General features: G+C 47.6%; 1 protein-coding gene across 4 annotated transcripts in view; it reads left to right on the forward strand.

The window, feature by feature from the left end:
• LOC126534278 (muscarinic acetylcholine receptor DM1-like) overlaps window positions 1-18,867 on the forward strand; it is a 402,808-nt gene that overhangs the window by 208,311 nt on the left and 175,630 nt on the right. The window contains exon 1 of one of the 4 annotated variants that reach the window (XM_055072781.2): window positions 2,150-2,727. The exons of the other annotated variants lie outside the window; for them this stretch is intronic. The gene's annotated coding sequence lies outside the window, so the exon portion shown is untranslated. Of the gene's footprint in view, window positions 1-2,149; window positions 2,728-18,867 lie in introns of those variants that run through there. 4 annotated transcript variants of the gene reach the window in all.

Raw genomic sequence — 18,867 nt, forward strand, 5'->3', positions numbered from 1 at the left:
CGCCGCAAAAAGTGAAACAGAAGGTTCTCCTGCAACGCGTACCAATGCGTTTGTTTCGCTACTACGTTCGTCAGCAATGTGACAGAATAATGTAGGTGTATTCATGACATGTACAACGGAGTAATATTACTTTGAACTTTCCTTTACCTGAATGAAAGTATTTTCGGGAATAATTGCGGATTTCGGAAATGGCAGATTTCATTTAGGAGGCAAGTTTTTCTTGTATCGCGGCGTGCGACCTGGCCGCGAACCGGCTCACACCTGTGCAGCTGAAGCGATACTAACTTCAGTGGTTACGTGTGCGCAGCTGCAGTCTAGTATTTGCAGAATCAACGTACGCTGCTGTGCAAAATTATCGTCATGTTTGGGTGTAAAATAAAATAAAAATTAAACGTATGCTTAATCTTACATTAAAGAAAAAATCCCCTACGTTCGACCAACCGAGATTTGAAAGCCTCAATCAATCGCATCCTCCCAACGGGCGATTGGCCAAGACTCGGACGGAGTGCTATAAAGTAGGTCTTTGAAAACGATGACGCGTGATGATAATGACTATGATGATGAATATGATAATGATAATGTTTTCCATTCAACGGTGCGTACACAACGCCACATGTGCCAAGGCACAGGTGGTACAATGGCGGATGCCTGCTACGGGTGATTGGCCATGAAGTGGGTGGTGCGCATAGTGTGACAACGCCAACTATCCTTTTGAAATGATCACCGTGCGTCGACGCTTATGGTTTTCATGCTACGACTCACAACCACAATGAAGGATCGGCCAAGGAACGCGCCCGCGTGCTCATTACGACGACGATTTCCAACAAGGCATCGTCCTAGAAGTGGGCGGTACATATCGTGCCAATACCCAGCCATTTGACATGATCGCCGGCTGTTGATAATGATTGTAATTTGACTGATTGTAATTTGATTGTAATGATTGCACATACCGCCAGCGGAGGATCGGACACGAAGCCGTCGGTACATTTAAAATAAGTAGGAACTACTGAGTAAATATAAGTCAATATGAGAGTTGTCACATTGCGCGTAGCACGGTTCCTGGGGCAGAATTCACAAATATGTTCGTTCGTAAGTCTGTCGTGGACGGCTGTCTTCGTTAAGACTGTGTCCAGCATCATAATTGGCTGATATTTTCTCTTACTAACAATTCTAGCTAAAGTTTTTTTTTTTTGTGTATGTGCATGAATACAGGCCTTGGTGTATAGGAAGACAGAAGGATGGGCACCAAAGGCGCCTGTGTTGTCTTTCTTCTTGCGGTCTTGTAGATAGCGCTGTTTTTCCGCAATAATTGCTCAACCAACCCGCCCAACCTCGCGTTATTGTACAGCCGATAAAATACACACCTCTTTCCTTCACAGCAAGCCCTACATAAAAGAGGAAGACAAGAAGGACTGCCAATAAATGTTTCCTTTTTCTTTTGCCAGGATACCACGATTCCTCTTCCTCGGTTAAGTGTGGCTAACTGGATGCGTTTCTATATTGCTTATCTACCGTACTTCCTTTCTCTAAACTATATAAGGGGTAGCCAGTTGTAATTGCCCAAGCCACTTAGAAAAATTGCGCGGAGCTGCATCCACCCCGGGTCTGATATTTAAATGATCTCGTCCCTACCTGGCGACAGACCTTGAAGACCACCGTCAGACATTAGCTCAAGAGAAGTGTATATCTGAGACTCAATAACTGCCCGCCGATTGTACTCTTTTCAAGCACTTTTTGTCATCTAATACACGACAGGGAGGGCATAGTCTTCGCTGCGGTAGATGTTCCCGTACCTTCAAAGGAAATGCTGAAGCCAAGCAAAACCAAGACACCCAAATCTACGCTGCCACATTGCGAACGATCGAAACTAACGCACAGGTCCCCCGCGCTCTTCAGCGTACCGCACCTGCCCTGCGCCTCAATCAGCCTCACCCCACCCTCTCCGCCTCCTCAAAGCCCCTCGCCCTCTTCGTCAAATCTAGCTTCTCCCGGCACGCCGTTTTTCCTTCAAAGCATTCGCGCAATGGTCGCATCGCACGCAGCTGTTACCGCCTAACGAAAACAGCTGCTCTTCTCTGAGAAGCACCTCGGGCTGCAGCCTACAGCGATCTGCCCAACACATACAGTTACTCAGGCGCGCGCTGAGTCTCAGCTGTTGCGCGAGGCAGTTGCTGACCGTAAATGGGGGGCCGTCGTTCTTCGACGCGAGGGGATACGGCGCGATGACTGCAGAGTGCGCGGGCGCATAAACTTGGCTGCTCCAGGGCCGTAATGGCGACGCCGAAGAGCAATACTGGGCAGCGATTTCTACGAAGTACTCGAGTGGGAGAGTCACCTGCAGCCCTTTCAAACTACCGGACACAGCGTGGCTTTTAGGCAGAGCGGCACGCCTTCGGATCTGGTGATCAGTGGACGCCCCCGAGTGCAGTGGGGGCGGTATATGGAAGGCACTGGGGGAATGGCATATGAGTGCCCGTCCTTCGTGTTCGTGGCGTGCTTCTTTGCGACGCGGGCGACATCAAAGCGGGACTGATTGCGGACTACATCTGAGGACGAGATTAGTGCTACGCGAAGGATGTGAAGGCGCTGGTAACCATCCGGATACCCGCATTTCGAGCTCCCGTGAAGACATTGTGCGTATTCATTTCGCTGGGGTAATCGAGACTCGAAAGGTTTGCGACGACATGGTCACTCTTCGAAGACTCGCCTCTGAGCTCTGTGGACAAAGTAAGTTATTCAGGCTCTGCGACTTCACAGAGCACTGCAAATTTGACCCGATTCTATTTTACGGGCCCCTTGCGTTGACTGGCGTTTTAATTTCCGGATTAAATTTCTTTTCTTGCCCGAATGCAATTTATATACTCATTGATATATTTCACGTCATTTACATTTTTCTCCATGCGTATTTGTCAGGCTACGAATCGTTCGGACGCCAACACATTGCGTGAGTAATAACAGAAATTTAAGAAATCGAACCTAGACGAACATACGATACGACTCAAACGAATTAGACCACGATCACCTTAATATTTTTGGCTTATTCGCTATATTAGTCATGGCTGTCCGTACAAGTCATTGCTCTGAGCCTGACTTCAAGATGATAGCGAGGATTTCATCAACAGCACAAGAATAGTGATCTAGGCGAGTTGGAACGCGTTCATTGTATATGCATGACAGCGCAGTGAACTAAGGTAGCACTGGTCCTCAGCAACACTTCGTTGAGCCGCGTTGATCAGGGCCTTCAATTAGACCTCATCAGTTTGTTTCTGCATGTGTTACTGTATGCTGACGATAACTTGATGCTTTCGCGGAGGACGAACTGCGCCACCATACCATGGTTAATGTCATCAAGGTGTTTAAAGAAGAGGAACTATGGCTCCACATGCGAGGCTTCTAATTGTAACAGGTTGCTGTTTATAGACAGCGCTTGTGTCATTTATTCTCACCCGTGTCCCTCCGTTGTATCGCTACACAATAATTTAATCTATGTCCTAATACCATCAACCCTTGCCAGTAGCGCGCACTGGTCCAGGGATCTTGAACCATGCTCCTAGCATGCAATGGTGCAAAGGTCGACAATGTTACTCGATACCAAGTATAACGTTTTTCACTTGGCTGGCTTTGTTCCTAAACTGTTTATTGCCCTGAAATAAAGCGGTTGTTTCTGTTGCTTAACAACTAACTTTCTGGTTTTACATACGAATCGCTCAAGTTTTCCTCTGTACATATACGGCACGTGAGAGTATTTCAGCCTTCCCAAGGGTATTTAAACACAAACGTAGCGCTCGAGTTTCAGTGACGCGGTTGTAACCGGAGACCAGAAATGTTCAGCGATATTCACCAAAGTCCAACTTTGGTAACGTAAGCGAAGGAATGACTTTTTGAAGTGCTCAACTACTCTATGAAATGAACATCGCAATTACGTAAGCTCTAATGGACACAATGTAACGAGGAGAGAGAGTTCAAGCGTCAGTCAGTCAGTCAGTCAAGAACTTCAGTGAGGTCCTGAGGAGTTTAAGCCGTTAGAGATCCCATACGGGGAGCTCCTCGGGCCGAAACCGTAGGCGACGCCCAAGTCGAGACGGGAACGTGGTGACGCTCCGCCAGTTCTTGGGCCCTCTGGACGGCCTTGAGCTGGAGTGTGAGGTCCGGGCTTTTGAGGGCTTCTTCCCATTCGGGCTCACTAGAGAGAGGGCCCCTTGGTAACGCGGTACATTGCCATAGCATGTGCGAGAGTGAGCAATAAAGTTCTTGGCAGTCTGGGCAATTTGCCGGGATGTCCGAGTTATAGTGACTCAGTAGGCCTCGTGACGGATACGAGTCCGTTTGTAGCATTCGAAACGCGGCCGCCTGCGCGCGTTCGAGTTTTGAGTGCGGGAGCGGATATTTCATTCTGCCTTTTCGATAGTATGAGGTGATTTCGTGATAAGTGAGTAGCGGGTCATTAAACTGAATGTCCAGCCCCTCGGAGGCCGTGGGACCGTCGCGGCGGGCAAGTTCTCGCGCACGGTCGTGGGCCGTCTCATTGAGGTTGGGTTTCCGCGGGTGAATGTCTTTCCCCATGTGAGCGGGGAACCAGGAGTTCAAGCGTGAAAAAATTATTTAGGGCTATCCCTCAGGACCTAAGTAAAGTTCTTCATACCATACCATATGAGCTCAGGCTTCGACGTAATCTTTATTGACACGTCAATTATATGAATGATCGAGGCGCCTTCGTGCCGTCGCCGCTGCCGCGCATGCGCAGTTTATTCGCGGAGGGTTCGAATGTCCTATCGGGAACATTTACATCAGGAACACTTACGCAGTGTTCGTTATTGCCCTTCGTAATTCAGTATAGAACAGAGCCGTTAATCGGCACAACTGTATAGCGGTAGAACACATGGCGATGCATATAAATATATTCATCACATACGTGTGTTGTCTGGAGCTACGTGAACGTTGTCATCGAAGACACCAGCGCGATCCCCCACGCCGCTACTCGGTTGCACAGAAGTACGCGCCCTTTCCATATCGACGCCTTTGCATAGATGGTGAAAGTTCCACAGCCACCAACCTCCAACAGTCCCCCCCCCCATACACACACACTAACACACAAACATGCGCGAAGGAGTCAAAGAACAATATAGCTTGAAAAGGACTATAACCTGAAAACTCATCATGTATATACAGTTGAAACCTGGGCACACCCAGAGCAGAAAGGAATTACTAATGTACCGTGATTTCAAACATGCTTCTCCTATGCGTTGTTTTAGGCGTGTCACTTGCTTTCACAGTCACGGTCACGCGCACACCCCGTCATGTGTGCCCAAGTGGTGATTTAGGTCAAGCGATTCTACCGGCAACACAAAACGCACCGCTTCTTTCTTTGTTTTCTTTTTTTTTTTTCATCCTAGGACTGCATCGTCTTTTTGTTCTCTGACCCGCGACATTAAACATACCAGGTACGCGTCATGTTTCGCGATTATTTGGTCGGCCTTTCAGCGCGTGTTGTTGGCGGAGAACCTTATGTTTGGCTTTTCGCAGCTTTCTTCTGCGGGTTCACGTCGTCGCATATAGAGAGAACAAAAACATTAAGCAAACAAAAGAACGTATGTGCTTGCGACAGCAGCGCTTCGGTGGGCGCACGTATACAGTTCCACCGCATCGCTGACTCCTTCGTTCTGTGGCCTCAAAAGAGTACTCGAGAAGGCACTAACCTGCCATATTGAGTTAGAACCCGCTGCGGTAAACCTTAGTAGCTATGCCGTTGAGGTACTGAGCTCCAGGTGGCGGGTTTCAACCCGGCCGCAGCAGGCACATTTCAATGGAGGCGAAATTCAAGAACGCCGCTGTACTTACATTTCACTGCGCATTAAAAAAAAAGAAAAAAAGAGAAACGGGACGCGAGGGTAAAGTTGATCTGGAGTTCCTCACTACGGCGTGCCTCTCAATCATGTCGTGCTTTCGGCACCTAACACGAGAAGAATATTTCTTTTCAATCACTATGGAAGTATAGTCTCTCCTACACGCACGGTTGGTTATTTAAAGGGACTGTGCGGTAAGTTTACAAGCGAAAACAAACGGCCTTGGAGGAAAGCGGATGCACACTATTTAGTCTTTGAGTGGTAGCAACCAATAATGCAAGTGCCTAAATGTTCCTGAATTAGTTATCAAACCCGGCACTTTTTGAACGTAACCACGTAGAGGACTGAATGAGCTGGACAGATGTGTGCGTGATGTCGCATGTGTTTGTATAGTGTGTGTGGGGATCGTGCTCCGCTATGATAATTTCATCGCGTGGGCCTTGCAAGTGCAGCATCGCTTTTTTCTCCTAAATTTGTCGCTGCAAGCTGGTTTACTCAGTAATGGCCACGTCACACCATAGGCTGACGTTGACGCGTCAGCAATGCCAATATGACTCCGTTGCCAACGACGATTGGCGGACTATAGTTGACCAGACCGTGTCGCCAAGATACATTGTCGCCGAGGGTGACAATGACCCCGGCGGGGTCGACGACAGCGAGCCGCCATAGTGTGACAGGCTTTCGTGCCGACGACGCAAACGAAACCATTCTGACAACCATCGTTCGCTGTCTTCGCGAGATTGTTGTGCCTGTATAAAGATAACGTGTCATTGTAACTGTGAGAAATAAAAACTTGTTGATTGCTTTTCCCCTATGTAGGGTAGCAGACCAGAGCAAGTTATAGCTCAGGCCGACCTCTCTCTCTTTCTGTAAATCTCTCTCTCTCTCTCTATTCATTGCTTGGTTGATTGATTGTCGGTTGAGCGAGAACAATCGCACTGACAACGCGTTTGCGGCAGCAATTTCGCTTTCGCATACATTTATTTGCGCTCAAAGCAAATCGAAACAAGCTTCCAGATTTGAAACTCACGAGATTGTCAGCCCTTGCCAGCCGTCCATATGCAGTTTGAGCCATTGTCGATCTCGTTGAGCGGTGGTTAGGCCTAGCATAGCCGAACAGTTCATTTGTGTCTACTACCAGCGTACCTGCACTAAACGACAAACGAAATCTTACAGGCAGTTTAAAGTGCTGTTGCGTCCTAAACGTTTCGTTGAAGCTAAGTCCTGGCCATATGAATCACACTTCGCTTCGTGTGTACCGTGCGCACGCAAGAAGCTGGAAGTGGGAGACATGGCGTGGCATCGTCGTTGTTGTTCAAGGAATGCCAGTCGCGCTGGACGAAGCTTCCATCATGAACTAAATTCGACTACGTAGAGTGGTTTACATCTCTATGTGTTGCTATGCTGAGAAATTTCCTATTTACCGAGATCCTCAGTTTTTTTTCTTTTTTGCCTGTTATGCCAAATGGGCCACGCACATGTTACGGTCCCTTCGATACTACATCCACAGCGTAGACAACTGCCTCGCTCAGTTAGAGCAGCGCAGGCATCGGCGTTCTCGCGTGAAAACTGCACGTTCACTACATGAGCGATCATGTGCCCTTCGTCGAAAACACACCCACAAAAAAATTCATATATACTGCATGGAACAAATAAAACGTATACATACATATATATGTCTGAGCACGAAAAACAAGGACGGTGCATATAAAAACACCAGCAGCTTCCAGTCCACCTTATCGAAAGGTGGTGGCCGCTCATATCGACTCGTCTCAATGTAATGCGACGTTGCTCATATGCGCAAGGTTTTTAGGATTTGCAACATTTTCTTATTATTTATAGACAGCGCTTCGCGGTGTACACTGTACCTGCGGCAGGCGATCAATCCTGGCCGTATAGGTGCGGACGTAGACAAATGCAGCGCTCTATGCGAAGTGGTTGTTCAAACACGGAAGATTGCGAATTAAGTTTGTTGTTGTGAATATTTGAAACAATCTTTTACAATAGGTATATCATATATATATAAAAAGGAAGCAGCGCGTGTGGAAATCAGCGGTAGAAATTGCAGGCACGGGCCTTCGTGTCGTTGCCGCCCTTCGGGCAGCAGCGCTTGCGGAGCAAGCTTTCTTTGCTGTCGGAGCTGCAGAGATGAGCATCGTCCGCGTCTACGTGTTCTGTCGATCGGGCTGCGGCGGAAGCGGGGAAAGGAGGATGATGAGGGGTAAGGGTTGGTTCAAACATCCTTCCCCGCGCGAGAGCGTCCGTTCGTCCATTCCCTACTGCGCCCATATGACTCGGTCCCCAGAATGTGCAGCTCAGTTCACTTGGGTCACAGAACTGTCGCTTCTTCGGGGACGGCGGTTGCCACCGCATGTGCGCGTCAATCTTGCTTAGTTTGTGTACGGTGTCTAGCGAATCCGTGAATATATGAGTAGATGGATGCGATGCTCGAGGAGGCTATTTGTGGCTGCTTGAACAACCTCCAGGTGGCGTGGAATACTTCACCCTCGTTATGCGCGCAATTGGACGTGGAAATAGATGCCTTCCTTAACAAACTGTAAGAAGGAAATCCTTCCGCATTCGAGATTTCATGACGTAACGTTCCCCGAAGAGCTCGAAATAATCTCGAAGAAAATTTCTGCGACTGTCGATTGTATTTATTTTGATATACGTAGTTAGTCGACTTCTGGTGGCACACTCGTGCTGCCAATGTATGAAAAGTTCGGGCGGTACGTTTGCCGCGAATCATGCCTGGCTAACCCCACCTGCGGGAGCACCACCACCACCATTCATTCATTCATTCATTCATTCATTCATTCATTCATTCATTCATTGACTAAATCGTATAACGCAGCGTCTTTTTCTTCAAATGCGACAATGTTTAAGAAACCCGCGGGAAGCCTCTCGGCCGCTTGGTGGTATGGCCCAGGTGGACAGCAAATGTACTTTTTTGTTTAACTTAGTCCACTTCGCCAATGTGAGCGAAATTCATGCTAATTATAGACCGATTGTACAGTCCCTCCTTGAGATAAGGCACATAAAATTGATAACTCGGGCAAGGTATTCGATCAAAAATGTGAATAGATACGCAAGTTTTAATTGAGATCTTGTTTTGCGTACGTACGTATGTATGTATGTATGTATGTATGTATGTATGTATGTATGTATGTATGTATGTATGTATGTATGTATGTATGTATGTATGTATGTATGTATGTATGTATGTATGTATGTATGTATGTATGTATGTATGTATGTATGTATGTATGTATGTATGTATGTATGTATGCTGCAAAAGTCTACATAACGAATTAGTAAGACGGTGCTAACGGGTATAGTTACTTATTTACCAACATTTACTACCACTTTGCTAGCTGTTGACTATACGTACGATGCGAACGGTACGATACGTACACGTTCACTATACACTATACGATATTTCAAGCTTATAGTAAGTGTTGCCTTTACTTAGCTGCAACTTTGACAGAATAGTTATAAAAAACGTAATACCCCCGTCACCCGTGGTCTGTTCTGCTGTGTAGTGGCGGTGCTAATGAGATGTTTATTTAAACCGTAATGTTTACCATTACGTTAGATTAATAGATATTCTCAGCGTTAAGGTGTACATATGTTTACACTTTAGGTTAAACAAATATGTATTTATAATGTCGTTTATTTACCCAGATACAGAGGCACGCACCAGTGGAACATGTGTTCCAACAGGTAATGTATACTCATAAGGTCGTTCCTAAAACAAGGCGCCTATAGATTCTGGTTTCGCGCACCCAGTGGTACGTAATTCTACCCAATTGTCGTATGTTTGTTTATATAGCGCTGTTTTTAGCACGCGCCCTTATGTTCCTGTCATTGCTCTCACGTGTAATTATTTCATGGAGCTCTAAATTACACAACTAAACTCTGTACGAAAGCAGTCCTCTTTCTTTTTTTTGTCTACGTCTTTAATGACTCTTTATGAACAAAAGAGGCCTAGATATTTCTTGCCAATGAAAGCGCCACTTGTGAACATAACAAACACCACCAACCTAATTGGATAGCAAATGCCACTGTGTACCGGTACCATTTCCATCTATGGTTTGCACACTGACTACCTGTGGTAGCAATATGCACCAGCTCATTTGGTTCGTAATCGCAACTACCGCCAACGTTACTATAACTCCCCTTAAGGGCAGTTAAATCTGTGACAGACAGTTACTAGCTTTTGTTTAGTGTAGCAGAGGCGGCTTTTCTTTTCAAAGAGTGTAATGCTACGCAAGGTTAATATTTTTCAGGAATTGTTTCAGATCTAAATTTTGCACGGGCAGAAAGTGCGGTCCCCGCCAGTCACGCACAGTGTTAACACGGGAAAGTTGTACGAGTCGAAGCTTGTGCTAATCGCATTATTAACCCTGTGTTCAGCAAAACCAAGCCTGGAGAATTCAAACGACAGAATATGGAGCAAAAAAAGAAAAAAAAGAAAAGAGAAAGCTCGTTGTGGTATCACTGACGTCCGTTTTCTTTCACCGCCTGCGAGCAGCACCAGTCGCGTTCACAGTCATGCGCTAACTCGTTTTAATTCTTTGGCTGAAAGGTCCGATGGCCCCATAAATTTGTTGGCGCTACAGAAATGCAGCGAAACGACGCTTTCGGGGATATACGAAGCGAGCTCACTTCTTTTTTCTATACTATACGTTGTGTTTCAACAAACTCAGTTGCAGACGTGCAGTATTTGTTTGTTGCCGCACGCCAATACAAATGGTCCTTGTAATACGTCTCACCCTCCCAGCGACGCTCGCCCCTTTGAATGCGCGCTCTTTCGTGTAGCGCATAAACAAACGAAAAATGAAATTACTGCCATTGTCACGATGAAGCACACAAGTATGCGCGCGCCTGGGCCTGCTCGCTCTGAGGCTTCAGCGCATCTGCAGTCGTTAAAGTGATCCAACGACGCCACTATCGCAGAAACTTTCGCCGGGGGCCATTCGTTCTGCCCCTCCCACCCCCCGCCTCTCGCTTTCCATACTTCCAGCCGGACTCCTCCAATCTAACCCTGCAGTTTGCGTCTTCTGACGTGGCGCGACAATGCCCCGGGGAATCGCGATGCTCGCGCGGTGCCCGGATCTTCGAGAGGCCGTCGCTTGGCCTGCGTACGGCAACTCGGGCATTAAGGGGCATCATTTGAATAACGCTCCAGCTCCCACGGAGATCCGGTAGTGTGCCCGGAAGATGGACCCGACTTGAGTCCCCCCCCTTCCTCACTTCTTTACGGTTGAGTTCGCTTTACGAGTGAGTGTGTACTAGCACGTGAGCGTACGAGCGTGCATCTTGGCGTCCATGCGTCTCCTTGTGTGTGCATGTGCGCGCGTGTATGTGCATGTGTGTGTGTTTGTGTGTGTACGTGTGTGTGCGTGTGTGTGTGTATGTGTGCGTGTGCGCGTGTCTGTGCGTGTGTTTAAAGACGTCACGTTTCATTGGCTTTGAAAGATGGAAACATTTGCTGGAGGGAAGTTTGGAAACATCTTGCGGAAAATTTGGTGCAACGACGCGAATTACTTCTTGTGAGTCTCATAAAGTAGTCGTGGACAGTTGAAGAGACAAAAAAAATTAAAGATGCACGTCTTCCCTGAATGCAGACCTGAAGAGCGCAGGCAGAGATAATGACACTTATTAAAGTATTCTTCTGTTTATTATTTTCCGTAAAATACCAACGAATAAACACACAGTAGGGAGGAGGAGGAAATAATAAGAGAAGGCAGGAGCGTAAACCAGTAATGTGTCTCGTTGGCTACCCTACTCTGGGGGCCGGGAAAGAGGGAATAGAAAGATAAGATAGAGAGAGGCAGGGAGGGGTAGAAAAGCCGCGGTGATCTCGCCTACGTACTTGAAGGGCCTGATCCAGTCAAAGCCGCTCACATAGGCCAGTCGCCCTCAAGAAAGACATAAGTGCCTTCATGAACACACAGAAAAGCTCAAGAAGGACCAATAATGATGGTCGCAACAAGGCGACATCATTACCTTGCACTCACATATTCAGCTGCAAGCTATTCAATCAAACAATTTCAACCTGAGCAGTAAGGAAAAAAATAAAGACTGAGAAGATTCAAAGTAAAACAGCAGTAATATTCCACACTCCTTCAAGTGGCAGACTGTGCATATCTGTGCAAATCTGTGCATATCTTCCAGATAGAGATGTCACTAACGTGGCCTGTAAACTTTCGAGTCACGTGATATGCTTTAAAAACAGTATTCAACTTCAATGCCCTTTCAATTAGCGTTTGTTGAAGGCTGTATTAATGAGCAGGAATTCATTAGACTTTCAGCGCATATTTTTCGTAAGGGCGTACGTCCAGCACATTCGGGCAACGTGGTGTAGTACGCCAGCACGAGGACGCGCTCGCTGACGTGCTGACAAATCACGCGCCGAGCGTTGGACATTGCAGTACATCGATGCCACTTCTGGCTCACATTCACGCACGAGGCGCTCAACGCTGAGGCTCGGCAATCTGCGTGCCGCAGCTCTTGGCGCGCTGTGAATAACTGCAGTGCTCGTCACACAGCTTCCCACGGATCCCTCGATGCTATCCGAGCACCGTGGCGGAAACGCTTCGGCAGTTCTTGCTTGAGAGTACTTCTCTAATTGCTTGATAATGATTGAGCGTACAGCACCCGTGATTTCAAGTTCTTTTGTCAGCAACTATCTTATTTATCTCGCTGACAAATATGGGCCACAGGCTCACGTTTAAAAAAAACACGATGTTCAAAAGTTGGTACGGCATTATTTCGGTAGTAGCGCAAAAAGCACATGGATAGCGAAAGAAGCAGACTAGCGCTATGCCCCATCTAATTTTGTCAACACCCGTGTGCTTTTTTGCGCTGTTGTGTAGATAAAGAGATGAAAAAAAAAAGAACTAGACGGAAATGCGCCCTAAAGTGCTCGAATCTGTAACTATATCCTAACTTAGTCCTAAAACAAAATAAATTAAATTATGGGGTTTAACGTGCCAAAACCACTTTCTGATTATGACGCACGCTGTAGTGGAGGACTAAGGAAATTTCGACCACCTGAGTTTCTTTAACGTGCACCTAAATCTAAGTACACGGGTGTTTTCGCATTTCGCCCCAACTTAGTCCTCAGTAGGCTAAAATTAAAAAGTCTGATGTGAACTGTTCGGTTTTGAAGAGCAGTCACATCCCATCTATCGATAATCTTGGGCGGCAACAATCTGTTGAAGGGACGTAGGGTCGTACTCAATAAAAAAATTCACTGACGAATACGATACTCCCTAATGCAAAATTAGAGCGCTTCTCTATGCTTGTTTTCATTTCGCGATATATTGGATGGCGCGCACAATCATGTCTCGCGCTACACGTTCCAAATGGAGCGAAGCGGAGCACAACTGCCTCGCTAATCGGGAGATCGTGAGAGCCAGCGCGAGGCTGGCGCGTGGGCGCGATTCAAAGCAGACGCCGCAGACAGACATCCGCTCATGCAGCGCGTTGGTAAGCAGACGACGCGTAGAGTACCTCGATGTGCGCTCCCCCTGTGAACGGAGCCGAGGCGAGAGAGTGCAGCGAGGCACCATAACGACGGGCGCCATCTCGTAGCCGTCGTCGCCATAGTCCGTCTTGCGGGGCACAACGCTTTTCTTCTCTAGCTTTCGCCATGCCCTCCTCTTCCGCTTTCCTCTTCACGCTGTCTTCACTCTTGCCGTCTTTTATCGCCTGCTGCACTGCGCGTTCGCTTTCAATTTTCGCTGTGGTCATTCGCTGGGTTACAAGCTATGACGCAGACGTCTGCCGCAGGAATGGCGAGCCTATCTTGGCGGAAAGCGTCGCCTTAGTGGTGGGTATCACACAAATCTGTATTAATAATTATATTCGGATGCATGGATTAAGTGCTGAAGGTGTTACTATATGCTCTGGCGAAAGGCGTAGCTTTCTGTAAAACGCGAGTGTCACAGCGAATCGGGAGACATCATGTAAATCTGGGGTTTTACCAGCCGAATCCCCAATATGATTATGATGCACGCCGTAGTCAGGGACTCCGAATTAATATTGACCACCTGGGGATCTGTGTTGGTGCTGGTTGATTTATAAACGAGGGGTTAATCCCAGCTGGGTGAAACCAATGGCATATGGTTTGCCGTCATGTGGTACCTCCCCAAAATATTTTTTTTAGTTACCGCCTAATTAGTAACTTAGCTTAGATCAATCATTCGAATTTTTTGATATTCACATTACGACCTGGTGCGTTTCGCTTCGTCGGTTCAGAAACGGCCGATCCAATTTACTGTGTGGCAACGTACATGCTGCATGTTTATCTTTTTGGTCGTCAACCGATTCAACCAGTACGAACTCGCCCAAATGTCGATTCTTCTTCTGTGCGCCAATAAATGTTCGGTGCGCGTTTCTTTTTTTTTTTTTTTCATTTCTCCCCCATCGAAATGCAGCTGCCGCGGCCGGGATTTTATCCAGCGCCCTCGGCCTTAGCAACGCAATGCCAAAGCCACCACGCCACCATGGCGAGTGTCGCAACATTTCGCCTAAATTTGTTTATTAGCGTATCAAAGGACAACGCTGAGGTCCAGTACTTAGTGTGTAAGTGGCGTGATACGATTGTGGCGTCCGTACTCCCTTCGCCTTTGTAGCAGTAGAGTGAGAGACTACTGTGCCTTTCTGCTAAAGAAGGGTTAAGAGACGGGCGTAACAGAAGTAGCTGCAAAGCAGACGCTATTTTCACGTGCATTACGAAACAAGCGTGACCGCGGCGCCGAACTTAATGGCGCGCAAGAAATTTCGCAACTGCGTACGCTTCGATGCGTCAGCACGGCTTGGCGCAGTATACGCAGAGAATTACGGGTCTTGCTTCACTTAAAGCACTTGTCGCGTCTCGCCGGGATTCAAATCCGATATGGCGAAGGGCGCTTTCGGAGCGAACACTTCATTCATTCGTTCTTCTTCTTTCTTTTTTTGGCCAACCATCTTGTGCGGACTGCTGATTTCTTTCCTTGCTTGATTTGTGCTTCTCGCCCTTGTCCCGCAGCTTCTCAGAGCAAACAGCAAGGAACGTTCCCTGACGTCAGTGCCTCCCCCCTCGTGTTACGTCATTGCATGTGCTCAGCTCCTGGCGTATCCCGCAAAATATATAGGCGCACTCATTTTGTCTTCATTCGACGTGGTATAGGCGCGTGGTATCCCAGCGGAAGGAACGCGTTACTGCTGGAGCCAATGGAAACTTGTTACATCACGTCGTTTGCAGACGTGGGTTGGCTGCAGCCACTTGGAATTGATCCGCGGTGTTTGAACAAGCGCTGTCGCTGACGCCAGTGTTTCGACATGTGGATTTGTCTAAGTCATGATATCTCCGATGTGACGGAGTTTTGCTAACCAAGAATATTATATTTGTGCGGTTTAGCATCCCGAAGATCCGTACATTGGGTTACGAGAGACAATGTGGTCGGAAGTTCCGGATAACTCTTCACCACCTAGTGCTACTTAACGTGAACCTATACAGGGTGTTCCACGTAACTTGAACCAGAGATTTAACGAAGAAGTGCTTAGGCGCAGCTGAATGAAGCCAACGACATGTGGTTTTCCGCCATGTGGCGCTTCTTAGAGTATTCGTTAGATTCCGCTTAGTTAGTTAATTAACTAAGGTAATTTATGCAAAACTTGCAACATTCCTTTTAGGGACAAGTGCGTTTCGTTGCGTCTACAGGGGATTCAAAAACGACCGATCCAATGTTTCACGTCAGCGTACACGCTGTGTGGTTTATTGTTTCCGGCGTCTAAAGAAATCTACCGCACGTCAGCCTAAACAAGAACCAGGCGGTTGCCTGGAGGCAATTGCAGACACACGCATATCCCAAGATCTTTTTCATCCGCGATGTGGCAGCACTGCGTTCATGACCCCAGAGAACTTCCGGTCAGCCATTTGCGAGAGTCATGTTAGCCAAGAAAAAAGAAGTATTTTGCCGCATACTACACTGCAGGCACACATTCTTGATGTTTTCAGATAAAAAAACGTGCGCAATGCGTCGAACTCAGGTGCGGGCTTTTTTTTTTTGTTTGCACTTAACAATACAATTCATTGTCAAATACTCCAACTCCCCAGCAAAGCTGGTGCCAGCTGGAGGGTCCTGTAAGTTTATAGGCTAGTGTAACTTCTGTTTCTCCTGACGGCTTAACCGAAAATCTTCTGGGAACTCGGTTTGTAAGCATGAAAAAGGATTTATTCGTCCGACGATTGTACAGCGTGCGGAGCCAGAGCGACGCTGCAGCACATGCTGTGGGCATGCACCGGTAGCTTGCACCAGGAGTCCCTGACGAACGGGGTAGACGTGGCAGTCTCGAACCGAGGGGCACGTCGGGAGGCGGCCCTGCTCAGCCACGAGCTCGCTGATCACCTGTCGGCCGTCCGACACGGCGAGGAAGCCGCCCGAGTCCAAGTACTCGAGGCCGTCACCTAGGCTGAGGTGCTTATGGCCCCACCCCGCCCAACTCGCGGGACATTTAGGATAAAGTTTTCACTCGCTCTAAAGAAAGCTCGCTTCAAATGTGAAACGTAGAACCACGTGACGGCGCTCACGTGCTATCGCATTGCAGTACTTTTAACTGTGCTTCGAGCGAAAGAACCGTGCGCGCGGACCGTGGCGAAGGGAGCGGTCGCGGCTCTATAGGCATCGGCTTCACAGCGCGTAAGCATCTTTGACGGTGGCAAAGCCCTGAAATTTATCTTCAGTAAAGCTTTTTTCCTCTTCCTCTTCCTCCTTGACGGTGTCCTCCCTGATAAGCGATAGGTTCTAAGCATGGTCGAGAGCACTGAAATATACGATAGCGCATGAGCGCAGCCACGTGGCTTTATCTATTATTTCGCCGGATTCTTTTTTAAGCGACCGAAAAGATAAACATGCGGCATGTACGTTGCCACAAAAAATTATATCGGTCGTTTCTGAACCGCCTGTGCAACGAAACGAAACGCACCAGGCCCTAAAGTAAATTTTAAATATTTCGAATAATTCATCTCAGCTAGATTACTGATCAAGTGGTATATAAAAAAAATATTTAGGGGAGCACAACGTGACGGCAAACCATATATTGTCGGTTTCAACCAGCTGGGGCTAACCACTTGTTTATAAATCCTTGGTTCATGTTACGTGAAACACTCTCCCTGCATAAAGCACGATACATTAGCATTTTCGCATTTCGCCGTCATCAAAACGGGGTCGTCGTGGCCGGGAATGCCGGATGGAGCGAGAACACTAACTACGCAGCAATCCCGACATTAGGGTAAGCAAGATTTCCTGACGTTTCCCTTTACATTAGTGTCCTTCTCCGGTAGAATACTGATGACCGAGTTCGACATATCTGAAACGTAGTGAGAACGGCAACATAAAGGACACAGCACCACATAGACAAATGCAAAATTTTGCATTCATGCGATTCGTCCTCTCTTGATTCACTGTCTGTTTGCGCCTTTTTCATTATACAGTTTCTTTGATATATTTTTTTTGGCTGCACCAAAAATTTTAAAACTTGCCTGTGACAGATAGCCGCTGTGGCTAGCCGCTTTAGGCTATGGGACCAAATATCTTTGTACGCACTTTTCATATTATTGTGTAATAAAATTCCCTCTTGATTTGATTTGATTTGCAGAATTGTAGCCCTTGGTCTAAATTACTCGACTGTAGGGTCATTGATTGTACGAGAAATGAAAACGGCCTGACGAAACGCTGCCTGCGTACGCCGAATTCAGGTGAACATTCAGTGTCTCGCATGCGAATTACACGTCGAGGCACGAGATCAAAGCTGGCACGGATGAGAGAAACTTCCATCGTAAAACGAGCTCGTGAGCGCAGGAGGACAACACGAGGCACTGAATGTGGTGACGTACGCCTTCAATGAAAACGCGCGCTGTGTAAACTCTGGAGGGCTGAATAAGGACGGCATTATCACAACGAAGCGGTGAGCCACTGTAGGGCGACTTGTCGCAAACGGGAACACAAATAGATACTAATGACTGAAAGCGAAGCACCCGTGTCTACCAAGCCTTCAATCAGCACACCTTCAACACGCGCCAACAGTATATTAGACGGACCATCCGGAGGGGTTGGGTGCATTCCCCCTGAAGCTGCCCTATCTACAGTTTGACGAGTGATGCTCAGGAAACGAAGTGGCCGGACGAAAGCCAGCCAAGAAGACCGCAAGCCGCGTTACGGCAGCTCTCCACACGACGTTTCTTTTTAGAGCCGAGGATGAGGTGCTGCTCCGGACACTCGTGCATGCCACAGGCTTCTGTGAGAAATTCCTCTCGGGTTTTCTAGGCCCTTACAATACTACAGAACTAACACCTCCCCTTCCCTTACACCCTTCCCCTGTGTAGGGTAGCGAACCGGACGCGGGTCTGGTTGACCTCCCTGCGTTTCCCTCCTTCATTTTCATCCTTCTCCTCCTTCTCAAACACCCCCCCGTGAACTACCATGTCGCTCTCGCTGAAGTTCTCTCTGACCGTCGTTGCCGTGATTCCGAGATTCTTCACGTCTCACTTCTCAAGGCGTTTGTTCGACGTTTCTTGCCAGTCGACCGGGCTAGCCGCTTCAGCGCGCGAGAGGCGTTAGTGTTAGAGTTACTGTATGTGGCTCGCTTCGGGAGCCATGTACAGTAACTTTAGTTAGTGTGAGCGCTGCGTGTGTATTTCATCTTCCTCATGTGTACATACTCATCATCACCACTCGGGGCCGTGATAATGGGGGCTCGCCCCTGAAGTAAAAGTAAGGCCTGTAGCCTAACCGTTGTAGTATATATATATATATTTCGTACACACACACACACACACACACACACACACACACACACACACACACGAAATGCAATCTTTGGAACTGCGAGACAGACAAATATCGATACAAAGTAGAAGAAACCAAACGGGGGAAGGCTGCCGTGTTGTAGTGCCTCTTTTGGCGCGGTGCGTGATCCAAAACGAAGCGCTGATGCTAAGGGACGTTAGCGATCAGGGGCACTCAGTTTA

Source organism: Dermacentor andersoni, chromosome 7 (genome assembly GCF_023375885.2).
Source record: "Dermacentor andersoni chromosome 7, qqDerAnde1_hic_scaffold, whole genome shotgun sequence".
NCBI classification, from domain to species: Eukaryota; Metazoa; Arthropoda; class Arachnida; order Ixodida; family Ixodidae; genus Dermacentor; species Dermacentor andersoni.